This window comes from Momordica charantia (assembly GCF_013281855.1).
Source record: "Momordica charantia cultivar OHB3-1 chromosome 9 unlocalized genomic scaffold, Mcharantia_2.0 BLBB01000009.1, whole genome shotgun sequence".
Lineage (NCBI taxonomy): Eukaryota > Viridiplantae > Streptophyta > Magnoliopsida > Cucurbitales > Cucurbitaceae > Momordica > Momordica charantia.
The window spans coordinates 10,855,078-10,882,929 of record NW_028275167.1 but is presented as its reverse complement, the minus strand read 5'-3'; the positions used below and the strand labels follow the sequence as shown (position 1 = coordinate 10,882,929).

The following is a 27,852-nucleotide window of genomic DNA, read 5'->3' as shown; positions in this document are numbered from 1 at the left end:
CGAGCGAAAGTTTGGTTGTCCTTGGAAGATGCCCGAAGATTACTTAGGACCTCTCTGGAGACAATACAATATTTCTAACTCCATAGGTCTACATCTTCCCGTAGAGGGAAAGACTACCTAAAATCCACTTGAACGATGGGTTTAGGTTGCCCCTTCACCCTCTTAGGCAAGAACTCCTTAGGAAGGTCAACTTGGACCCCAGCTCCGTCCTAATATATGGGTCGTGCTGTTCGGTTTAGGAGTCCTCTACTGGCTGAAGTGCCAAGAGGAGAGGAAGGGATGGTACTGCTTAACGTTGAGCAGCTTTGGGCTTGCTATGAAGCTAAGCATAAAGTACTAAAGAAGGCTACTTTATTCTATCTCTGTGCTAGAAAAGGGGCGATAACCATAATCAAGGGTTTGTCCGTCATCAAGCGGTTGAAAGGCAAATAGTTCTACACTTTTTGTGGTTGGCTTTCCATGGACGACCTGGATGAGTGCTTGTTTAATGTCCCTCATCGGTTTGGGAGCTTAGGTATGGTCGTCCTTAGTTAGATATGCCCATTTTTACTCATTCTTCATGTTTCTAACTCTACCTCATTTCCTTTGCAATTGCAATTAAACTTGTTCCAAGTCTAACAAAGCAAATCTTTCGATTTCTTGATTACTTTCGTAACCAATACTAATCATCTTGGAAGGTGGGCACATTGATCATTGACAAGCTGCTTTTGGACTACAACACCATCTCTCACCTACCATTCGAAGCAACTTGTTCCAATTCCAAGCTAGGTAAGCTCAGCCTCTGTTCTACTCTCTTATGATCGTAACCAAGATTTTTACTTGCTCAAGTTTTGATTGCACCTATGGTGTGCGGATTGGCCAATGCTGTAAAGAGAAAGCATCCATATGGGAGTAAGTCCTTAAAGGCTGGGACCAGCTCGGCCTCCACAAATTTCGAGGCCAACGTTGAAGCGATCGTTGGTCTGAAATGTGCAAGAATAGCCCGTGATGTAGATGTGAGACAAGCTGGTTGACCTAGCAAAGCTTTATATTAAAGGTCAAACCTGGTCAAAGTATGACAGAGGGAAGAGCTTAACTATCTAAGTAAGGAATGACGTGCACAAAAGAGGCAAACACTCCGACGGTTAAGTAAGTATAAGCTTGACTGTAATATGGAATCTGAGATAAAACACGATACTTGACGTGGAAGTAAGGCCCTCTATTTATAGGTTGGGGATCTGAAAGGCCATCCAACAGATGGTTATTGGTGTCACCCCAAAGGTCGAACTTGTTAGGTGACCTAATATGGAACCCAAACCACGGGATAGTGTCGTTTCAGAAATTTCCTGCTAAGTATGTATTGGAAATGCGACCAGAGTCCCACAATGACTAAATAAAGGGAATATCATGGGTATATAGGTATAAGACAATGTCTCCGTTAGTATGAACCCTTTTGGGCAAAACCAAAAGCACAGACACAACAGTTATGTCCAAAGCGGCCAAGATCATACTATTGTGGAGATGGCAAGTCGGTCCCATTCGAGATGGCCCTCAGATAAGATCTTAGCCTTTTATCCTTCCAATGTTCTCCACATCGCAAGATGTGTTAATTAACATCCACGATATAGAAATTCTATCATTCTTATGCTCGATTATGGAGAATAGCTTTCAATGTTGGAAAAGATCATGCGAATACAAGACTACTACTTGTTTGGTAATAAGTTGAATAAATTAACTTTATAATGCAAGATTGCATACAATATGAATTTTCGAAACATCTAGAAAAACAAAGAAGTGTTGGGAGTTGTTTTCATTCGACCAAGTCAAGTAATGTGGAGCAAAAATAAACAACCACAATGGTATAATGAAAGCTTTGTCATTGAGCTTTTCCTTATCTAATTATATTACATACAAAAAATCGTGTATCTATTTGAGACCAAATCATATACTATGCCATCGTGAATAATTGAGTAATAAAATTGATTCGATTTAATTGGAATACGGTGCGACGATATACAATTATGTATAGAGTTTAATTGAGATGTACATTTGATGGAACAAGCTTAAACCACTGGCTTTGTGGATTGCCTTTGCATTGTGAATCGCTCAGACACTTGCACTTCTTAGTCACAATTGGAAGGGAATGAGAAGGCTTATGCAAGCATAAGAGTTGTCCTTGTTCATCAATCGATGTCAGTTGAAGCTTGGCATTTGAAGCATATCTCCAAGCACTTTGTTGGCTGGAGCAATCTTGAGAGATAATTGGAGGGAGGCCATTTCCTACTGCTTTCAAACACAATTTAGAGCCTGCCACCATGAGTGGACCTCCATCTATATCATGACTCCACCGATTCGAAATCTTGCAACTACTAATTCCTAATTGATAGTTTTTGTTCATTCGCACGCACCCACCACTACGAGGATGATACATTATGAACGTTGTCGAGAGATTTGAACTCGGATCTGTTTGAAGAGTAACATTTGATTTATCATTAGTAAGGAAAATGAAAGTAAGTTTTTAGTTTGGCTTTCAAAATATTCTTACTGGAGAATCTCATTTATAAAATAATAATAATAATTCATGAAAACAAAGTGTAGAAAAGTAGTAGCTTATAAATTCGAACGTTACCTTGAAGTTGGGCTTGCATGAGCTGAAATTTCATGAGGAATTTAGGATTCCTAACTTTTTTTCAATTGTAATTTAAGACGCAAAATGTTTCATCGTCATTTCGCACCCCATTCCTATAGTAGTAGCTACCTTGCAAACCCCATAAGCCCCAATCGAAATCATTCTCAAGAGGATAGGTAAAAAAGCAGCTCAAGAATCGATTTTACCCTTCATTTGCACCAGTTTGATCAATCCCAAATTCACTCACAAACAGAGGCACTGGATTTTGTCCTCTCATTAGAAATCTAGCTCGCTCTTCAAATCCTTGGTTGATAGTAGCACAGAATGTGTTTAATGGCTTCGACATCCAAAGCTCGCGCATGTCATTCGTAAAAGAGTACAAGTGAGCCTAAAAAACAAGCTTGTTGTTCAAGTGGAAGCCCATTGATCTATTTTTCAAGAAGTTGAGATTGGTATCGAAACCCAGCCCATAAACCACTACTAAAGCATTTGGGTTTGTTTGGTGAATAAGCTTAGCTCCTTGGCTCATGTATTCAAACCATTTCTCCACATTTTGATTTGGTCCTCGTAGTTCATTTCTCAAACTCATTGCTACCACCTTTTGCGTATTTATTACCATGCAAATGATCAAATATAAAAGTAAAAGTTATATTCGACAAAAAAAAAAAAAAAAGAAAAAACCATTGTCTTTAAAAGAAAAAGACATTGCAAAAAACGTAACTTAAACTGATTCATTTCTAAAAGTGAAAATGAGATGTTTACGAAAACATAAAACGAGCTTGCAGTAACAAAACCTAATCGTGACTACTCTAGAAAACAAGCTCCAAAAATTGTAATGCAAACAACCAAAAGAAAAGCCTTATTTCTGGTTTTAAATTCCAACATTAAATATGGTGTAAGTTTTAAAAACGTTCTTATAGAAAGTAGAGTATAAAATCAATGAGAGTTTTCCTTCTTTCATGAACTAAAAGTTTTGCTCAAAAGAAAAAGATTAAAAGAAAACGAAATCAAAACTTTTAAACATACTTCGGATTTATTCTTTAGGCTTTGAGATGCCAAAGTAAGTCCTTGTAGCCATTCTTCAGGATCAAAATAGCGATCTCCAAAGAAACTATTGCCATCATCATCGTTACAGCACCATGTTGGTTGACTAATATGGTTATCGAAAACAACCAAGACTCCATGTGCTCCAAGTGAATCGACCATAGCTTCATAAGCCTAAACTAACTTCATGTTCAACATAGAAGGGTTGTTCTGGATGACGTCCGCCATGGCATCTTTCATATCAAAATTTTCAAAGGACTTTTTTACGGTCAGATTGGCATGGCGTGTGAACATGTGGATTGAGTACATCAAACGCACGCAATTGAACCCCAACTTGGCCACAATGGTGGCAATATCGTCGAGCCGTCGACGATGGAGACCTTGTGCCAGCATGGCTTGCATGTGAGAAGGCTAGTTTACCTTAAACCATTAGATAGATTGACTATGATCCGCAAGAAATTGTGGTTTGTGGTCTTCCTCAACTATGCAACCCGGATCAAATATGGGCAATATTGTTTGATGGGGAACAGAAGGCTCAAAGTGTATTGGAGACCATAACCATATATTTATAGGTTAATCCTAGGGTTTCCCATAATCCCCTATGATTAATGGGCTGGTTTCCACCCAGCAAGCCACACCACTAAATGGGAAGTCATGGGCCCATAATCAAGATCACTCATATGCCCATTAAATAGCCCAAATATAATTGCTCTTTAATTTGTTACCCACATATGAATTAATTATTAAATTAATTCCAACAATCTCCCACTTGGGTAACAATTTTCTTTAACAGCAATTATATTAATTTATTCTTTAGTGCACAACTCAATGCTATTAAACTAAACTTCCCTTTAATAACAATCCGATCCATTTCGCATATCGATGAGGAACCAAAGCGGCTTTTGTCACATGTATAGTCGCGACTCAACCTTCAATGATCACCACACCAAATATACTCAATGATATGGATCAAGTGTGGAAGAGTAGCATGAGAATTATATGTAATGTGATCTAAACATGTCTATTCCCCACTGGTCCAACTTTATTCTTTAAAAAGATCAAAATTTATGTTTTATAGCTTTATGTTAAACTACATTTAGAAAAAAATCATTCAGAGTAACAAACTCCCACTAACTAACATACCATAATTTTCACATCTATATGAGCATTATGCTTGTAAAACTTTTGTGAAAGTTCTTAATGAGCGGATCCGCAATGATGGAGTTGCATTTCTTTAAGCAAAAATACTCTGAAATTTCTTTATCAACTGAAGCTTAAATATTCATACAAAAGCTTTTGTTGCTGTAATATGGAAAAATACATATCTTTGTCAAAACAACCTAATGACAAAATCTGCAACCATATTCTTAAGTTCGTCGCCACATACAAAATGCTATTAACACAAACTTTAGTGGTGAATGGGACTAAAGTGACTCTTTACCATGAGATAGTAGTATCCTTTAAACTCTTAGTGAATATAGCTTCAACGGTAGATCTAGATGGCAACTCAAATTATCAAAATCAAATAGCCTTATGATCTCTAATCAATATGATTTTGATGAGTGAGCATGTAACCTTTTTTTTTTTTAAACACCTTATAACTCTTTAGATCCAATTAAAAGTTATCAAGACTTGCCTTCATTCTTGATATTAATACTACAACGGAAGCATATAGACTTGAAACGTGATTTTTTTTTCATTTTACTTTATTATTCAAGGGATCTCTATTGAAAATAAGCTTATCTCCACTAGTGATTTCAATATCCATAAATCTTTATGCTAGAGAACTTGCAATACCTTTCAACATAGTTCTTTCGTGAATTCTCAGTGTTACTTCAGGTTGATCCTACAATATCATTTCACAATATAAAAGAGATATGTTCATGCAAGTTTTTATCCTCTAACAAAGCCTTTATTATGTCGCAGACATATTATACTAGAAAAATAAATGTACTCCCACTAAACCTGTAATTCATAATTATTATTCTTATTACCTTCCGATATTACATGTGATAATATCACCATGTAATGAGTATTATGAAATCACAGATAAAAAAATTCTTCATTGAGATCACAGATGAATATTAACCTTTTGAAACTTTGTGTTACTAGATCAAAAGTCTCCAAAATATACAAGCTTATTGATGTCATAAATTACACAATCAAGAAATCAATCTTTATATTCATCTTACACAAAAAAAAAAAAATTATAAGTATTGTGTCATTTACTTGAAAGAACTTTTCGGGAAGCTATAGAAAAGATCTCTAAAAAAATTAATGTCAGTCTTAAGAATTGAAACCTTAACAACTAGATGAGCCTTATATTTGTTAACATTGCCTTTTAAAAGTAATATAACAAAATATAAAATATCTTTGTTATTTGTTGTTTCAACACATTCTTTATGACATTCATTTTTCCTTTTAAGAGATAAGACTATGTTTGACGGTAGAGAATATACTCTTTTTATCAAACTTAAACATTTATAATCATATTTTTCCCATCTCTTCTATTTACTTTAATGACATTTTTAATGATGTTGAGTTTGTTTATTAAAATGAGGATAATCTTTATTCTTTACTAATATTGTTATAAAGAGCAAATAACTAAATTTCTCTTAAATACAACATTCTTTACTGTATCTTCCCCCAAATTCAACATCCTTAAGAAACTTTAAGATCTCATCCACATTAACTTTAAGTGGGAACTAACTTTAGAAATTATATATATTGAAAAACTAGTGTATCTAGAGTGACAACTAAAAACCTTAAGTCCAAGTCTCGTAAAACCTTGAATTGCAAGTGATTTTAGTTGTTTCTTTACTTGATACACCACTTAAACTTTTTTATAACAAACTTGAGTGCTTTCTCCAAATAGAAAGAGGGTAAGGAAAAATGATTTGTCATATTTATTACCACACATTTTTGAGCTTTGAATCATTTTATAAGCAACATAAATCTCAGGTTTGCCTGAAAATATATATTACTTATTATCTCTATGAATCCTTAAAGGAGTTAGCAAATGTCCTACACCTTATCTTCTCAATCCATCATATTTCATCACGATTTCATTCACTAGTAATTGATAGATGATGACTTTTAAGATATACATGAATAAAAACCTCTCCTATATCAAATATCGGTGCCCTTAACAAGAGTAAAATTCTTATAACTTTATGCAATGTTGTTAAACATTTAAAGAAGCCATATTAAATAGGATATAAATTAATGTTCTAAAATACTAAAACTCTCAATAGCACCTAATTTGACAATTCCAGTTATGTCCCATTTATCATTCCTAATACAGACTTGAATGTCTGTTTAATATTGAGAACCAATAAACAACGAACAAAAATATCAAAGTCTATTCAACACATAAGATAAGTTTTCATATGCAAGTCTAGCTTGTTAAATACCAAAGTGAGAAGCCATATTTCCTTTATACTTTATGTGGCGATGTATTTGGAACATATTTTTTTCTATACGTTAAAATTTCCTAAAAAAATATCAAAAGAATTTCTAAGCTTGATTCTTTTGTAGTTTAGGCAAACATATGTTCCAAATAAACCTTAGTACCAACTTTAATTTCTTTCTTTAAGGAAATAAACAATTAATGAGTACAATTTTATTTTTTCTTACTTAACCCATTTTCCTTAAAACATCAATTAAAAATTAGGTTATTAAGAGTTCAATATCTACCCGTATAAGTATTATAACCCACTACATACATACTGTATAATGTCTCAAATGGTATCAAATGCACAAGTAAATCCTTGAATATTTTAAATTTCGTGCATTGGATCCTTTAGTGTACTCACTAGTGTTCCTTTATTCTTTATTAAGAAATAGTCAACAGAAATTTAAAGTCTATTCCTTTTGTACTTTTCAAAACAATCCTTAAGGAACTTCCCTAATTATTCCCTCATTAAACATAATCCTCGTGAATGTTGCAAAACACTATCATAATACTTATGTAATTAAGGTTACTTCTACTTTTCAAGATCCCAATTAAACCTTAGAGGGATATTGATTTACAAAAGTTGAAATGTTTCCTTTCTTTATCAAAAATTCATGCAAACTTGAATAGAAATTATTCTTAAATACACAGTAAAGTAATTAAATAATATTTAACAATAACTAATTCAATAATAAAACATGCTCGAAATTAACCTTAAGTATTTATAAAATACTTTATAATTAAACTCAAGGAGGACAACAAGATACCTAACACAACATTGATAGCCTTCCTTTGGGCCGACAATATCATCATGCAAGTGGTACGCTCAATGTGGTGATCAAACATTGATAATCAATCCTGTCAAGTGAAAGCCTTCCTTTGGGTCGACAATCACTCACCTGGCATAACTTTATATTATCCATGTTTATCACAATCTAACTATATGTGGTCCTGTTATTTGGCCAAACTGAAGTCTTCCTTTGAGCCAACTACAGAGTGCATAAATACACAGATCCACAAACATCTGATAATTTTGAAAGATACAATATGAGAAATCAAAGACTACTATGGCAGCATGATTCATCAAATTAACACCAACCAAAAGGATCAGAAAATTATGCAACATATATAACTTTAATTATTATTAATTTTATCTTTATGAAAATAAAACTACCAAAACTATTTTCAAAATGAATAATAATATCTTTATATGCATAATTTAATAATGGGAAAAGTCCTCCAAACAATTTATTAAATCCAGAAATAAAAAATAAAAACTGGATTTTCCCAAAAGGAATATTATTGATATTATAACTCATCAATAATTCAACATAGGCTACGGAGCACTAATTGCAGTGCACAATAATCTAATATCAATAATTAATTTCATAATTGTAACTGTATTTGTTATTTGGCCAAACTGTGACCTTCCTTTAGGCCGATCACAATTCGCATAAACAACAATACTCAAATCTCACAAAATTATTACTTAATTATTATTAATTGTTTCCATATGAAAACAAAATACCTAAATTATTTTCAACAATTAACAATAATATTTCTAAATCAAAACATTCATAGAAATTTAAAAATTGTGCCAAGTATTGATTAAATTGTTAATTTATTCACCATGATCAACAATCTTTAATTAGCACAACATGAAACAATAATTAAATCGGCCTCCATATTTAAATTCTCCTAGAATATTCAAAACAGAATATAAATTGATAACTAAATAAATAATTAAATTAAATATATAGCAAAAAAAATGCATCTGTAAGTTTGCGCACTTCAACATTTCAAAAGAAGTTGGTGCTAGGGCACTATCTCCACGCACTAGCCGTTATCTTCAAACGACACCTTATTGGAGTGCTGCAATTTCTTTAATTTTTCTTTTAATGAAAACTAAAGATACTATCACAACTAATTTGTTAATTAAAAAAAATAAACTTTATCAAATTAGTCAGACATAAATTCGAACAATTTTCAATCAATTAAGAATTTTAATCATGTGAAAATTGTTCAAATATCTTATCAATCCAAATAATTTTAATAACTTGTTGTTTAAATAAATAAGTTATAAAAGAACAATGGTCGAACTTAACTCTTGAAGATCCAATAATCATCCATGCAAAACCATGCTCTGATATCACTTCTTGGAAAATTTAAAACAAATCCTATTTCATGATTATTCTAAAATAAAAGCCAAAAAATTCCAGAATAATCAAGACCAAAGATCTAAGCATGTAAGAAAACCAAAATCTATAAAGAGATTAGAATTACCTTAAACCATTAGATAGATTGACCATGAACTGCAAGAAGTTGTAGTTTGTGATCTTCCTCAACTATGCAACCTGGATCAAATATGGGCAATACTCTCTGTTTGATGGGGAACATGAGGCTCAAGAAGCATAGTATATTGGGGACCATAACCATATATTTATAGGTTAATCATAGGGTTTCCATAATTCTCTAGGATTAATGGGCTAGTTTCCACTCAGCAAGTCACACCACTAAATGGGAAGTCATGGGCCCATAATCAAGATTACTCATATGCCTATTAAATAGCCCAAATATAATTGTTTTTTAACTTGTTACCCATATATGAATTAATTATTAAATCAATTCCAACAATGTGTTCTAACTGAATTTTGGTTGCATTTCTTAAATTAAGCTATAAATAATTGGGAGTGTTTGTTAGATTAATCTTTAAACTGTAGCAAACTAATGATTAGGATGCAAAGTAAGTTTACCTTTATTTTTTTAATTAATGAATTGTTTGGGTCATCAAATTTTTATTTTTCATTTCATTTTCTAGCGTTTAGATTATATTTATTTCCTTTTTTGTAAGGAATAAATGGGTAGTTTAATCATTGATATCAAAATTAATCAGATTTTTTTTTCCAGACATCAAAACCAGACCTGTTTCTCAAGGAATTAAATGAAGAATAATCCTCCTTTTATTCCTTACCAAAAAGGAAAATAAATGAACCCGAAAAGTTTACAAGCATTGAGAGTTGAAGAAAGCTGAAGGTTCCATAGTACAATATAATTTGAAAAATCAAACCTGATTGAAATCAAATTGAATATATTTGATAGGAGAAAAAATAGTAGAATTTAAATATTCAACGGCAGGTAGCACTTAATAGGTAAATTTGTGAAAGCATTCCATTAATCAGCAATGAATTCTTGATTTACAAAGGTTCATATTTATAAACAATCTACTACTCAGCTACTAACATACAAATAACACTAACTAAATAGTAACACCCTTATGACAACCTTCATACATAATACAAAACTAAACTTAGTAATATATATAATATAGTTTATTATTCTCTTTATACATAAAGCTTCCATCTTCCATATATATTTTTGTAGTACAACATATAATCTTCAATATATATTTTTGTTAGTACAACATATAATGTTCAATCAGTTTAGTATAACTTGTAGTATGTAGCATGGAGGAGACATGTGGTAGCTCTTATTAAATGAACCTATATAAATAAATCTGGAAATATACTTAGCTGCTTATAGGACGATTGAAGAGAACTTTGACCTACTTGATTTAAAACAAGCAAAATTTGGATAGGCTCAATATAACCCATTTGTGTTGAACAAGACCATTGCTGAAGTCTACGAAGCACTTGTTCACATTCTTGGGGCAAATGGTTTAATGGTGACCACTGCTTTTCGAAGTGAACTTGTATTGCTTTAGTGGAGATTCTGAAAGTAAATTTGTACGGCAACCACTAAACAATATATGTGAAAATATCATGAATGGCTTCATAGACCATGCTGGGTTTGTGATGGAAGGGCCAAACCCATTTCCTTTATTTGTTAGCGAATACGGGTACGATCAGAGGGAGGTTAACGATGCAGAAAATCGATTCATGAGTTGCTTCAAAGCTCATCTGGCACAAAAAGACTTGGATTGGGCATTTTGGGCTTGGCAAGGCAGCTACAATTATAAAGAAGGTCAAGTAGAGCCTGCAGAAACTTTTGGAGTTCTTGACTCTAATTGGACTCAAATTAAAAAGCATGACTTTGCAAAGAAGTTTCAACTATTGCAGGCCAGGTTGCAAGGTAATTGTATACTAATGAATTTTAGTGTTTGTATATATAGATAAGGATACCTAACAAGTAAATTACTATGAAAATAATTTTTTTAAACAATGCTTAATAGTTAAACTATAGTTGTTAAGAGTAAATTACAATACATGGAACTAAATATATATTTTTTAATGGCAAGCAGATCTAAATTGCAATGCATCATCCTCGTATGTTATGTATCATCCACAAAGTGGTCAATGTGTCCTAAGCAATTGATCAATTTCTCTTAATTTAAATATGCTGAAATGAGAAAATAAATAAAAAAGGAGAAATAAGAAATATGAAAAGAGAATGTTACCAAACGTGCTAAAAAATATGAACATTCAAAATGTATAAAATAGTCGTGGAAAATATTTAAGAGCATCATGAATCCATATGAAAACGATATTAATAAATAATTCAAATAAATTTAAATTCATGTAATCTCTAAAATATTATACAAATAATAAAGAAATTAAAAAATAAATCCTTTAATAAGGTGTGAAGAAGACCATTTATAGCCTACAACGTGTCAACAGGTCGACCTCCATGAGAGTGGTGAGGAAGCCTTTTTGGGTCAGGCAACACCCGGATTTGAACTGGGGAAAAAGGGATTTGCAGTCCCCTGCCTTACCGCTCGGCCATGCCGCCAAAACAATACAAAATATTGGATTGGCTCTATCTCTTTGATTGATAGTCACCTGTCAAGCAGAGACGAAAGTCGGCCTTAGTGATCCAGGTGTCTATCAGGTGATGAAGCGATGGGGATCATGCATCAATCATAGGCGGAATCAAATGATTATGATCTCGACAATGAGTCAAAGAATGGAACTAGATGGATGCTTGCATTAGCGGTTGAGGTGCCAGGAGAGAAAGTCGTAGCCACAATCTGGAACATGCATGAAGCGACCGATTTTTTCGCATGAGCTAAAGAAGAGTGAAAGTGATTTCAAAAAGTAGTAGCATCTTTCCGCTATTGCCAATCCCCAGTCATTCATGAAGCTACTCGACAAAGAAAGAGAAGTACAAGCAACTACTACTGGAAGCTGTTTATAATAGCAGAAAAAGACGAGAAGTAGTGGCTGCGGCGCGTCAAGGCACTTCTTGGATAGGAATTAAAGTAGTAGATCTTTTATCCCCTTATCGCCGTGGAGGAAAAATAGGAATATTCGGAGGGGCTAGAGTGGGTAAAACAGTACTCATTATGGAATTGATCAACAACATTGCCAAAGCTCATGGAGGTGTATCCGTATTTGGGTAGGAAATTTTCAATCAATTAAATCTTTTTAATGATTTCTTATGAGTCCTTGGTACTCGAAGAAGTGTAAAACTCACGAATCCATTCTATGAAGAAATTTAAAAATGACGATTCTTAATTATTTCGAGATATTCATTATGAATCGCCAAAGTCTTCCTACTTCTCCATTGTTCCAATCTTCTTACCTGGTCCAACTTCACAACCCTTCACGGATTGGTCTGAAGTCAGTCTTGTTTGGTAAGATGAAATTTGACAAACAAAAGAGAGTGCTCGACTGGAACAATGGCCAACAAAGACCTATAATGAAATGTTGGGCGACAAAAGAACGACTAGGTCGTATTATTCCTACATGTTAGTAAGACCCCTTTAATACTTACAAGAGTTACTCTGCCTCTTTTATTTACTTGTGCTTAATGTTTTTCGGGAAGCCATCGAAGGCTTTCCACAAATTGATATTTGGCCGTAGAAGGATCGAATTGTATCCGAGGAATAAGGGAAGACACTACCTTTTTGAATTGAAGAAGCTCAACCTTGAAAAAGAAAGGTGGTAGGCCGACGTTGAACACTTCAACTTGGCCACTAAGAAGGCGAATACTGGGCAAAGACTAGGTCCACTTACTGCTTACTGCCATGCCATGGTTTAAGCTTTAGGCTCCATAGACGGAACATTTTTTTAGGTTGGAATTAGGCGCCCATCTATTTACTGTTGTCAACTAATCTCTTCAATGTTCAATTAGACTCAATGTTAGAGCATTTCTGTGAATGCTATTCTGATTTCCTATTCTTGCAATTGCGGTCAGTCTCGCTACCTCTTTAGTTGCCTAGATTTGAACTGGTGACACCAGGATTTTCAGTCCTCTACTCTACCAACTGAGCTATCTCGACCATTTCCAACACATTATCCTTATTTTAATAGATGACAAACTCGCTTGCTAATGGACTATAACCAGAACGAAGGCACGTATGAGACTTTATGCTGAGGAGTAATAAAGAAATTCAACCAAGATCACTTTCAGATCGATGTAAGTACTAATAGCTCGACATATGGTAGCCGAGCCGATCTACATTTTGCCTATCGACTGACCTATTCCAAGTACGAGCCAACCTTGAAGAACACCAACAGGTGCAAACATAACGAGGATGTCCCTGACAACATGCCGTATTTTTCAAAATGTCGAAGAGCCGTTAGAGCACTGTCAAAAGCCCTGCCGGAGTTCATCTCTATAAATAGAGACGTCCCCATCATACGCAAGGTATGCAAAACTATTCTTACTTTGAGGAATAGATTGGAGTGATTACTAACCTGCTCATCGGAGTGTTAACCTTGTTTTGCAGGTATTTCGAACTTCGGCACAGCTCGTCCCAGCTTCTAAGATTCCAAGCTTGATCATTTTTTCGATCAACCAAAGTACTTTCCCAAACATGTAAACACAATTATTTTTCCTTCAATCTCTTCCTTTGACATTTATTTGGCAAAAACAAAAACAAAAACATTCAAAAAGAATAAGCCAACAAAAATACTTTCCCACTTGATGTTGTCAAAACATGCCAAAGACAACGAATTCAATTAAATCTGCTCTGCAAAATTTAGCTAGCTTTTTCTTACCAAAAACTCTCTTTAAATTTATACCAAATTGGAGAACATTGAATCCAGGAGATAACCTACTATTTTTCCAATAATTCCATTAATTTATAAAATTTAGGTAAAATATTTCCATGTATTCAACAAAAACAATAAATAAAAATGGACTTTTTTTATTTTTTTATTAATAGATTATTTTTAATCACAAACAAACAAAAAAAAAGACCCATTAATCACTCAATTTATGAACTTTATTGTTTTAATAATATTAAATAATGACATATATATTATAGTATTGTTATAATTGAAACAACAATAATGTTGAGTAAACTTCTTTAACAATAGAAATAAAAGGAAAACAATAGAAAAAAATATAAATACCTTTTTAAGGGTTTGTACGAGGGGCAATATTTTTTACAACCTCGTAATTCACCATCTAAAGTAGTGAAAAGAACTCTGTCACCGTAGTTATGTGTGTTATGATTTTGTTCCTTCTTGTTTCCTCACTAGCTTCTTTTGTGTAGCTTTGTCAGTAGCTGATTATCTCTTAATGATCCCTAAGAAATTTGTATTAGAGACATGGTTTGGGAAATTTATTCACCTATAGGAAGTCAGATTCGAATAATGGTTTATGCAAGATTTGAGATCGAAAAATTGCTAATAGATCAATCATTCTAAATCTCAGTGACGTTCTGAGGCAAGCAGTCGACTTAAAACCTTCATATGAAGCCTAGGAGAAATTAGACTCAATTTTTCTCTCTAATGCATTCAAACAAGGCGTATGTATGGGAGAAGTTCTTCACCTACCAAATGGATGGTACAACGCTCGGTGAAAATCTTGATGAATTTAAGAAAATGTTCTCTGAATTCAAGAACGTATGAGAGAAAATTGGTGGTGAAAATGTGGCTTTCATACTGTTAATTATTATTATTATTATTATTATTATTTTTAGGAGAAGTAAATTCTCTTCTAGATTCATATAAAGAAGCGAAGGTGGTGCTAAAATATGGAAGAAAGTCAATATCAAAAGATGAATTTATATTAGCGATAAAGACAAAAAAATTGGAGTTGATGGCGTTAAAACGTGACACAGCTAATGTTGAGTGAAAATATGCCATGAGCTGATAGCCTTGTCATTGTTCATATCATTGACCATCGTGTCCATTTTCCTCAGCAAAGCATCCTTGGTTAGAACCGCCTTTTGGCTTTGAGACAAATTCACTTCAAGCTAACCCACATTGGCCTTCATTGCCTCAATCTTGGTCCTCACTTCTTTGAGTTCTACCCAACAAAACAGTGGCATCCAAAGCAACTAAGGAGGTATCGTGGTCCTTCTCCATCATCAAATTGTGCCATTATAACTCGACCCTCATGAACAGGGCAGCTTGACAAGCCAAGGCGTGGATCTCCAAGAACGAGGAAACAAATAAATAAGAGGCTTAAGGCGAAATTATAAGTATGGGGAAGAGAACATACCTAAGCTATGTCGTTAATCAAGTTCTGAAATGTCATCCTAAGCGTGGTGACTTGGTAGAAAGAGCGTTGGAGGCTAGTCTCAAAGCTCGCCTCACCAACACGGGTGACCTATACTTTCATTCCGACATTTTTAGCTGCCACTCGGAACCTAAGCTTGACATCATGCACTCGATCGATAGGCAGGACCTCGATCAGGTGGATCACTGCTCTATGGTGATGCTCTTTAAATACAGCCTTCGAGCTTATAGTTTTCCTCTCCTTCTTTGACCTCTTCAATGAAGCCTCCTCGTGCGCAAAGGTTTGTAGCGAAGCCAGCAAGAGAGGTTGTTAAGTGGAAGAAGGTCGCACTCCTCACCTTGGATCGACCTTAGGCATTCAAGGCCCACTACTACATCCACCTTAGAAGCAATGACAAGAGATCGGGCCAACTATGGCTTTGGCTTACTTGGTCGTTAGGCGTTTTGTTCTCGTCTAGTTTGCAAAAATAACAACCATGGCTATAAAGGAAGGTCTGTTGATGTAGGAATTTGGCCTCTTGGGTTTCCGCCAAATTCGCACCAATCTTCTATAATAAAAGGGATAGAAGAGACCTGTAAAATAGAACTACATTAAAGATTGGTGTGGCTCTTGCCACACAAGCTCTGATGCTTAAGTCAGAATCAGAGTAGTTGAGTATAAAATGTAGAGTGTTGTGAGCATACCTTTAGGGTTTGACTTACTTCCCTATTTATAGGAGTTGAATCATTATCCCTCCAGGGATTGTGGAATTCAAATCTTGATATATTTAAGAAATCTGGTGATCTGAATCTGGAGAGAATTTTAAGGCAATCAAGATATCTTCTTTTTTTGAATATAAGATATCTTCTCCCGAATCATAAGGTCATCAAGATATATCTTACCTTTTGAATTCCTTAAATAAAGAGAATTCAAAATGTAGAAAATAGAGATTTTCTCATCCATAACAATAGCCCCCACTCTCAAAGTTGAAGATTGTCAAAGTTCTGCTTTGAGAGTATTTTGTCATTCATGGGTTGACTATTTTTGTGGAGTATCCTTTTTTTGGTAGTTGTTGATTGTCGTCTTAATTAGGCTGACTTTCCTAGCCCCCATTCTCTTTTGTTGTAGTTGGCTGCAATCAAGTCTCTTAGCATTGAGAATACTTGTCGTTGTCGGTTGTCGTTTTATGGGCTGGCTGTCATTGCCCCTATTCTCTTTTTCTATAGTTGGCTGCAATCAAGTCTCTTAAGCACACCTATACGGTTAGTTTTTACCGTTAGATTTTGGCCTTGGGATCTAACTTTCAACAGGGCCAGTGGTACTTTCTTTGGGTTTCTAACCTTTTTGGCTTTTTCCCATGTTTTATACCTCAGGGTTCTCTCCAGTTTCTAACCTATTTGGCTTTTGCCAGTGGCTTTTATACCCTGAGTTTAGTCGGCACCCTTGGGTTTCTAACATATTTTGCTTATGCCGGTTTTTTACCCCAAGTTAAATCAACACACTCGGGTTTCTAATCTATTTTGGCTTTTGCCACATGGTTTTTTACCCGTGGGTTTCATTGATTGGTTAGGCTTGCATGCTTTCTGTTTTAACCTTGTTGGGCCTGTACGCATGCCTTTTTCAGCACCTCGAGATTCTTTTCCCAGGTTTCACATATTGGCTTTTAGCTTATCGGCATGCTTTCTGTTTTAACCTTGAAGGATTTTCATTTAGAGTAAAAGATAAACGCTCAAGTAGTAAAGATGTAATTATATTTTAGATGTCAAAAGTCTTATTCATAATAAATAAAGAGATAATTGTTCACGTAATAAGTAATTAATTAAATTTCAGATACTAGGAACTTTTTTTTAAATCACAAACGAGTAAGTATCTTTGGAAACATAATATCAACATGTAGTTACCAAAAAATCAATCTTAAATTATGCGATTTACCAAATATGCGGCTACCAAAAAATTAAACCTAAACTCTCGTAATCATAAACAACCAAAATTACATAGCAAAACTTACCATCGTCTGAAGTAGAAACTTCGTATGTTAATCAGTTGCTTTTTCTTTTCTGGGATTTGTTGACTCGTTTATCCCAGAGTCTGTTTTGGAATCCGTCGATTTATCTCATCCAGGATCTGTCCTGGAATTTGTTGATTCATTCATTTTGGGTCATGTCTCAAAATTTATTGATTTGTTTTTCTTTCAAGGCTACCTTAAGTAGGGGAAGCCCCCGAGTCGTATAGCATCTATCGTTAGAAAGTTGTGGTTTGCCTCCAGAATACATGTCGATTCGTTTCTACTGAGATCTCCTTGGATCTAAGCAGTTCTCGATCAATTCGTCGTCAATCGTCTTGACTTCTAGATCTTAGTCGTTCCCACAGATGGCGCCAATTGTTGATGCAGGAATTTGGCCTCCTGAGATTCCACGAAATTCGCACCAATCTTCTATAATAAAGGGGATCGACGAGACCTGCAAAACAGAACATCATTAAAGACCGGTGTGACTCTTGCCACACAGGCTTCGATGCTGAAGTCAGAATCGGAGTAGTTGAGTATAAAGTGTAGAGTGTTGTGAGCATACCTTTAGGGTTTGGCTCACTTTCCTATTTATAGGAGTTGAATCCTGATTCCTCTACGGATTGTGGAATTCGAATCCTGATACATCTAAGAAATCTGGTGACCTAAATCTGGAGAGAATCTTGAGGCAATCAGAATATCTTCTTCTTTTGAATATAAGATATCTTCTCCCGAATCATAAGGTCATCAAGATATATCTTACCTTTTGAATTCCTTAAATAAGGAGAACAAATTGTAGAAAATAGGGATTTTCTCATCCATAACAAGGTCGATGTTAGAAAACAAAGCCATGTAACAGTGCAGGATTGAGCGAAACGAGTTTACCTAAGTTGAAGGCTTATGAACTTGAAGGGAGAGTTGTAGCCTCAAAGAATCCAACCTCCAATAAAAGTCGGTCATTCATGAGACTGCTAACTTGCCGACCTCCCTCATTTTGGTATCTGAAGAAGTGCCTAAGGAATTTGATACTCTTGTCATTTGACTCGAGCACGGGTCTATGAGACACTACAAAAGAAGAAAGTAAAAAGTCAATTTGATATAAAAAAAAAATAGTAAAGCTACCAAGCTGGTACAACTAAATGACCAGAGTATCAAATTCCTTCGAAGTGCCAGCTCGGGCACGGCTCGTCCAACTCGTCCAGAGCAAGCTAGTTTTTGAAAGGGTAAAACCATTTCTTCTTCCACTTTTTGATGGATGAATGACCTTCAACCAACGTGACTGTGGCAACGTCATCGTGACGCAGAGTGACTGATGTCATCCCCTAAAGTCGCCACTAATTATTTACGAGGTGTGAGTGGTCACGTATTTAAAAAAATTGATGTACGAAAACATAATGTTTTTGGTTCGGGAGTCGGTTGCACGTAGGGATGGTGTTAGCACCCTACGATGCCCGTTTGAACACGGTATCATATTTTATAAAAATTATCCTATTATTTTATTTGGTCCAAAAGAAAATATTTTTGTGTTTTTATTTAAATGTCTTATATTTTATTAATTCATACTTTATTATAAAATATGAACTAATAATTATGAGTGGCACGAAGGCTATTAGAAAATGTTATCACCTCGAGAATATTGAAAGGTTGCAATTCCCGTCAATGGAGTTCTTGAAATAATTATTTAGTAAAAAAAAATGATAAATAGAAATATAAGAATTAAAAAAAAAACTTCAAGGCACATAAGGGCTTGAACTAGGACATTAGGTGTCAATGTCATAGACTCTTGTCACGTACTGTTACACCCCGGATCTAAACTTGATTTTGTTTTTAAACAAGAAAACATTTTTAAACTTTGTTAAAAAAAAAATCTATCCTAGATGAAATCCTTTACTTAAAAAAAACAAACCTTTTTATTTAGTTTGAAATTGAAATTCGTTTTAATTTTTTTATTTAAAAAAATATCTTATTTGTAAATTCAAACTTATTTAAAAAAATAAAAAAACTCTTGATCATTTTTTTAAAATTTATTTAACAAATCTTTTATTTTAAAAATAAAACTTTTATTTATATTGTAATTTGAGATTCATTTATTTTAAAACAAAATTTATTTTCTTTTAAATCTTCCACTTACTTTCCTAAAAAACTTTAGTTTTAGGCTTTCTTTAAAAGAAAACTTTTTCCTTTAAACTTAGTTATTTGAAACAAAATATTTTATTATTTTTAAAAGAGACTTATTTTAAAAAAACAAACAAACAAACTTTGCATTTTAAAAGCATTTTTTTACAACGTAAAATAAATTAAAAAAAAAACATTTGTAGGCTGCTAACATAAAACAAAATCTCATTTTAAAATTACTCATCTTATATGCAGAAAAACAAATTAAATATCAAAATTTTTTATTTTCTTTTCAAAACGTTTCTTTTCCTTCAAAATCTTTTATGAAAATTTTGGTTTTCTTTACTGGTAAAAAAAAAAGACAAACATTTTCTTTTTTTTTTCAAAATCATTTTTGCTTATTAACAAAAAATTTTCGTTTAAAAAACACCACCTTTACTCACTTAAGTTGCCTTAATTATCGGAATGGAGGTCGCAAAAATGTTGGTAGTTGTTGCATCAAGAAGGGTCGTTGGAATTTGTGTTCCTACTATCGGGTTCAGCTATGTCGTCGTCAGAAGTCCCGCTGTATCAGTTTTTACGAGTTACTCGGAGGTTCATGGCCAAAATGAAACCCAACACCACCAAGGAATAGTGATTGGAACAGAGAGAAATTTGGGGATTTGTTTTTTTGGGTTCTTCGAGGCTGAAATTGGATAAGAATAATGAAAAGGAGGGAGTGAAATGATTGTTTGAGATGGGTATGTTTGGGGAGCGTGAAAATCAGAAATGGTTTTTTGGAAGAAGGGAAAATGACAGAAAGTGTGAGGGAAAAAAAATGGTAGTACAAAGAGACGGAAAAGAATCAAAATCTTCACTTTTGACCCCCTTTGTTCTTGTACCCTTCCTCTCCCCTGAAACCAAAGAAGGGAAATTGAGATTTTTGAAATCAAAAGGGGCCATAAATAGGTGGAAATCAAAAGGGGGTCAAAAGTCCAAAGTGGTTATTGAAAGGGGTCAAAAATCTCAATTTCCCACCAAAGAAACCCCTCCTTCTCTAGGAGAATATGTGAGCTTAAATCAATTTTGAGAGAGAAAAAAAAAGGAGAAGAACAAAACTTACTCTCTCACATGACTCTTTAAAAAATAATAATAAATAAAAATAAAATAAAATAATTTTGCTATTATTTACTTTTTGTGACAATATAAAAAAACTACAAATACTTAATTGGTTTTTTTTATGTTTTTTTGTTTTTTATAACAATTATTAAAAAAACACAAATGCTTAATTCGTTTTTATGTTATTTTATTTTTTAAAATAACAATTAAATAAATAATAAAATAATAATAATAAGGAAGAGTTGCAAATATGGCAAAAATATTTAGTAAAATAAGTAAAATAGCAATCACATTGAATTTTTTCAAATATAGCATTTCTTTAAATAAAAAATGGAGGTCCAGTTTAAAAATTACAATTTTACCTTACCCTTGCAATATATCTGATATACATCTGTAATATATCTACAATATATCTGACTACTGATATATGTCTCTAATATATCAATGATATAATAATGATATACAATTGATTTAGAAGTTCTGATATAACTATGATATCCACTCAAATTCTAACATAGCCTATCACTAATATACGTATGATAACCATTGATTTACCACACCGATACAACATTTATAAATCTGTGATATATACTTGATATATCTCTAATTTACCATTCATATACAAATGATATACCACTAATATAACTATGATATCTACTAATATAACTTCTTAATAATTGATTTAGAAGTTCTGATATAACTATGATATCCACTCAAATTCTAACATAGCTTATCACTAATATACGTATGATAACCATTGATTTACCACACCGATACAACATTTATATATCTGTGATATATACTTGATATATCTCTAATTTACCATTGATATACAAATGATATACCACTGATATAACTATGATATCTACTAATATAACTTCTTATATATGATTATATGATTTACCACTAATATAACATTGATATATATTTGATATATACTTAATATGTTTCTAATTTACCACTGATATACCTCTGATATAACTATGATATATACTAATATAACTATCATACATGTGTGTTGATATAATACTATTATATCCACTATTTTTTCATAGGAAAACAATGGTGAAAAAAATTGAAATATAAAGTTATTGTATAAAAGATTAATGTAGATCATGTATGTCCAAAAAAAAAGTTGAAAATCTCATATACTTTATAAATTTAAACCGCTGATATCCCTATATTTAGTATCTAATTAATTAATAGAGAAGAAATGGTAGTGATATAGTAATCAACGGTTCTTTAATAATATTAGTATATCAATCAACAAATTGCAATAGTAAACTCGAATTTATAACAATTGATATACCACTGAAAATTAAATATTTGATGTACCTTATATTTAGTATATCAGTTGCAAATATATTTAGTATATCATAAATTAGAGGTACATAAATTATATATATTAGAGATATAATACATGCATCTCATAATGTATATCATGGGTACATCTAATGTATATTGGAAGTATATCAGAGGTATATTAGAGGTACATCAGATGTATATCAGATATAGATTAGATGTATATTAGATACAGATATACATTGGATATATATAAGATAAATATATACATTGGATGTATATCAGATATCATAAGGGTAAAATCGGAATAATAAAAAATCCGAAAAAAAAATTCAAATATTTTGCTATATTCGTAAATTTGAAAAGTTGGTGATATTTTTTGAAATACATAAATTATTTTGCTACCCATTACAAATACCCTAATAATAATAATAAGCCGGACCAAATACGGTGTCTACAATGCCTATATTCTTCCGAGCACAGAGTTGATGAAAATCTCCTATCCTTGGTGCCTTCTTCACCATGAGGCAGGCCAACAGTTGGTTTGCGTTTAGAAGAATAGAACCCTCCTGGCACTCCAACCACCATACAACTCCGAGGCTGTATAAGATCGCCCATCCATTTGGTGTGACTTGTGCAGGAGCTAGTTGACTTTGCTCAAGACTTCTTGGCCCAAGAAGTGAAGCGGCAGCTTAAATCCAACTCAAACATCTTGAGACAAAGTGTTACACACCCTTCAGGAGGACCATAGTTTGTCTCCCCTTCAACAGGCAGACCAATACCTATAGAATTTGGAATACTATACATAGTCATAAGGGATTCAAGATATGCTTGAGACACATTGGAAGGGCACTCAACCTCTTGGCCTGAAGAGGAAGCTTCATTTTCGCCCGTTCTACTAGAACCTACCACAGCTGATCGGAAGCTCTTGTAAGCGAAGTGACTTCTAACTCCCTATCTAGCATCTTAACAAGGCTATCCTCGGTGGTACATGTGTAAGGAAGTTAATGGTAAAGATATGGCGATAGAAGAGAAATCGAAAGCACTCTAGTGCATAGACACCTGTCAGACAAACTCTCTGTCTTCCAAACGACTATATCTTTGAAAACTTGAAATTCAATAAGTCACCATGTGGACAAGCTTTGCATGAACGAGAAAGACTTCTCTACCAGGTTGGAGGCCTGGCCAGCTAAGGAGAGGGCCAATATTGGAGTCGTCAAAAAACACTACCACATGTAGGACAGAGAGTGGACAAACCACCTGGTTTGTTCCAAATGCTCGTTCCCCCACAGGATCGACATTCAATATTTAGCCACATTCTTGACAAAAAAAAATATTGAAAATCAACCTCACCAGGTCATGCACACCTAACAAGTTGACCTTCGACCCAACACTCCCAACTACCAGTCGAATTTCTTATAAGATACACAAACCTATAAATACGGGCTTCACTATGTAGTTAGGTATCGCATTCCCTTGTGTAGGTCCTTCCTTGCCAATCACTTATCTAACCCATTCTGATCCACCGAGCTCGCCTAGTCAGCCTACCTTTACTAGGTCAACCTTGACTGACATTTATTCCACAAACCTAAAATAGATTAAGTTGATCTATGCGAAGCAGATATTAATTAATGTGCAGTTAAGATGTAGATCTCAAAACACAAAATTTCATAGAGCTGGCATAGACCCAACTATCATCTCTAACAAGATTTTGATGATCAAGTAGAAAATAAAATAGAGGATAGTTCCGGCGGCTTTTGCCACTTATTATCAGTGTTCACAAGAGCGATTTCCGACTCCGCAATGGTGATCCAATGCATGCGCCTATTTGGGGTTTCGCGACCCCATCCGCCTCACGGATTGGTCGCCCATATGGATAACGAAGTCCAAGGAGTTTTTTCTAAGCTATGCTTGCTTCTGGCTGGGAAGAAGAAGTCCCTTTCTTTTTGCTTTTCCAGGGAATCCAGTTCCTTCACTGAGCACAACAGATTGAAGAGGAATTTGTATCATTTTAAATCACGGGAATTCCTTGCCTCACTTTGAGATGAGAGGGAAGGTCGATTTGACTTGAATCCTGGCTCAGCGGTCAGGTCCGCCCCCATTCGAATTACGTTAGGAGGTCTTTCGCTTTTCTCAACGATAAAGCTAAGATAGGGCCCTTTCTTATTATTAGTAAGATAGGTTGTTTGAACGCATTTTTTGCCCTTTCTTATTATTAGTAAGGAGCGACAAACTCGGATTCGGCAAGAATCTCATTTTTTGGTAGTACGAAGGGGGAATTGGCCCAAAAATTGGGAGCTCCTCTTGTCGATCAGAAGATTTTGATGACAAATATTAAATTCAATGTTTTGGAAATTTAATTTTCCCTTTTAGATTTCATTTGAAACTATCTAAAAGTTTCAAAGTTAAGTTAATCTTCTCCCAAATCCTTTTAGACGTGGCTCCTTGCACTTTTGTTATCATAATAAATAAAAGGGTTCATAACGTGGCTCCTTGCACTTTTGTTATCATAATAAATAAAAGGGTTCATAACGTATAAATAAGAGGGATTTTTCCTTGCACTTTTGTTATTATGTATATGATTTGTTATTTGTTAGTACTATGTGAAAAGTAATTGTTTTCTAACACAATTTTACTCTACTTCTTGTGGGTTATAATTATAGAATTATTAGATATATTGTTTGGTTGTATCCATGAAATCATACGAGAATATTTGTGAGTAGTCTTTTATGTTGTCAAGTATGGCGTTTTGTTGTGGTTTGATGTGATTGGCACAACGCTTTCTTTTGAAGCATGTGTTGTTGTGTTTATAACATGTTGCAATTTTGTGAGTGGAATGTTGCATGGGTCATGGCTTCAAAGCATGTTGTAGGACTCATGTGTGAGAGTTGTACTTATTATGAAAAGAATAGGTGAGTATCAATGCCAGAGGGTTGATACATCACTATTTAGGTATTAAGGATTTGGGTAAATGGTCAGGGACCGATATGCCAACTTTAGACAAAGATGAGTGTCGAGGCTTTGAGTAAATGGTCGAGGGTCGATGCGATGGGTCTTGGTGAAAGCATGTTATTTGCATGACCCTTCAAGTAAGAGCTATTTATTATGAGTGGTTGTACTCACCTTAACACGTGGGTGAGAGAGAGGAAGAAAAATATCTTTTATTATTTCACTCACACACTCACAAAGGATCTCTCTAATATATAAATACAATTGAACTTCTAACTAACAGCAGTTACACTAACAAACTACAGATTCAAACTAACAAACTATAGATACAAAATATCTAATAACAAATTAAAGATACAAAGTATATTTAATACTGCCCTAAAGATGGAGTGTAAGCATAAAAAACACCCATCTTGGCCATAAAAGGTTGAAATACAGCAGGGCGAAGAGACTTGGGGAACATATCAGCCAACTGAGAATGGGAACGTACAGGAATAAGCTTTAAAAAACTATCAACGATCTTATCACGCACAAAATGACAATCAATCTCAATGTGTTTGGATGAAATGTGGGATTAGTAGCAAGTGAAATGACAGCCTGATTATCACAATAAACAACAGAAGGTAAAGAAGAATCGATACGAAGATCTGAAAGCAATTGATGAATCTATACTATCTCACTAGTAACACCAGCCAATGCACGGTCTTCGGCCTTAGCAGAAGATCGAGAAACAGTAGACTATTTCTTGGACTTCTAAGAAACTAAAGAATCCCCTAAAAAGATACAAAACCCAGTCACATATCAACGGGTGTCAAGACAGGAGCCCCAATCAGCATCAGCAAATGCCCGAAGGTGAAATAAAGTAGAGGCATGTAACAGGATGCCTTGACCAGGGGCATTCTTAAGGTAGCATAATAGGTGATGAGCAGCTGCTAAATGCCCAGTACATGGTTTATGAATAAACCGACTTAAAGGGTGGACTAGGAATGATATATTGAGTTTGGAAATCTGTAGATACAGTAATTTGCCAATAAGCCGCCTATATGCAATAGCATCAGTAATAGAAAGGGGACAGCCAAAAGATGCAGAAAGTCGCAAGTTGGGCTCCACTGGTAGAGAAATGGGCTTGACTCCAAGAAAGCTAGTATCTTCTAATATTTGTAAACAATACTTTCGTTGAGAAAGAAAATCTCCATCCTTGGAGCGAGACAATTCTAAACTGAGAAGATATTTAACGGAACCCAAATCGTTGAGCATGAAGTGAGAATAAAGATTTTGTTTCACAGAATCAATCTCGGAATAAGAAGGCCCGGTGATTAAAATATCATCCACATAAACGAAAAAAGCAATAAAAGAATCGCCAAAGCCTCGGGTAAATAATGAATAGTCAGCTTTAGATTGGGAAAATCCATGACATAGTAAAGCAGACGAAAACTTAGTAAACCACTGACGAGATGCTTGTTTTAATCCATAGATAGATTTGTGCAATTTGCCAACAAAAGGCTCCCCTTATTAGAAATCACAAACAAAAGTTTGTAGCCTAAAGGCAAAGACATATAGGCTTCTTTGACCAAGTCGCCATTGAGAAATGCATTATCGACATCCATTTGTACTACATGTCAACTAAAAGATGCCGATAAAGTCAATAGTACCTTAACAGTAACAATCTTAGCAACACGTGAAAAGGCATCAATGAAGTCAGTACCTTCCTGCTGATTATACCATTTTGCTACAAGACGAGCTTTGTAACGATCAACCGTACCATCAGTATGATTTTTGACACGAAAGACCCATTTGCATCCAATGACATGATATCCAAGAAGAAGTGGAACAACACTCCAAGTATAGGTACACTCCATTGATCCAATCACATCGTCCATAGCTTGTCGCAAGTGAGGAAAACGGACAGCTTGATGATAATAAGTAGGCTCGAATGCGCATTTTACTGAGTTTTGTCCTAATTTTCGGGAGAGCTACAAAAGAAACAATATGGGGTTGTCTCATCATCAATCCCCAAGGAGGAAAAGATCCCGAAGGAGGAAAATAGTCCCACAACATGCTGAAGCCGACGGGAGGAGACCGGAACTGCTGGTTTCTCACTAAGCTGGAAGTTTCAGAGGATTTCTCAATTTTTTTTCACCAAATGGGTTGTTTCTCTCTTTACCCATTGTATTTTCTTCATTTCCCATGAACTAAACCCCATTCTCCGGGAGATCCTTTACTGTAGCATGTGAACAGAGGCTTTCTAGTTGTTTTTGCTACTGTTAAATAGAGTTGATATAATACTTTTATCTTACTGATCTTTGCTGGCCACATTTATCAGTTTGTTTGCTCTTGTATGACTCAGAAGGGTATATAGGTAGTGTGTTTGGCTCTCTTTGTGGTTAGTTGCTTTTTTCTAGTAAATTTGTGGATGCTTAGGGATAAGGTCCGCCAAACCATGCTTATAAGCTGTTCTTTATGCTTGGGTATTTAGCAACATAAGTTGTAGATATTCACATTTGGGTGTCTCGGAAGGGAACCATGTTGGTTTGAGCATCAGTAGCGATTTTATGTTAGAGCATCTTTTGTGAGCGAGTGAAAGCATGTAAGGATCTCCCTGGTTTCCATCTCATTAACCGTTTCCCCGTTTTGTTTGTTTTGCTACAGCATGTCTTTGCCCCAACATCTGTTAATACAGTATTCCTCTCTTGGAATTTCTTTTTGTGTTTTGTAGTATTTTTCTTAGTTTAATTATACAAACATTGATTATCTTTTATTTGCATTTTTTTGGTATTCTTAAGTGCATGCATAAAGTAACATCCTTAGTCACTGTGGATTTCGACCTTGTTTATACTACAATCGGCTGGAATATAGTGTACACTTGCA

At 34.3% G+C, this 27,852-nt stretch overlaps 1 non-coding gene and 1 pseudogene across 1 annotated transcript; both read right to left on the bottom strand.

The window, feature by feature from the left end:
* Positions 1-1,935: 1,935 nt before the first annotated feature.
* LOC148208942 (glycosyl hydrolase 5 family protein-like) lies at positions 1,936-26,864 on the bottom strand (annotated as a pseudogene).
* On the bottom strand, positions 11,781-11,852 carry TRNAC-GCA (transfer RNA cysteine (anticodon GCA)). The gene has a single exon. It is a non-coding gene; the product is annotated as a tRNA-Cys (tRNA).
* Positions 26,865-27,852: the final 988 nt, after the last annotated feature.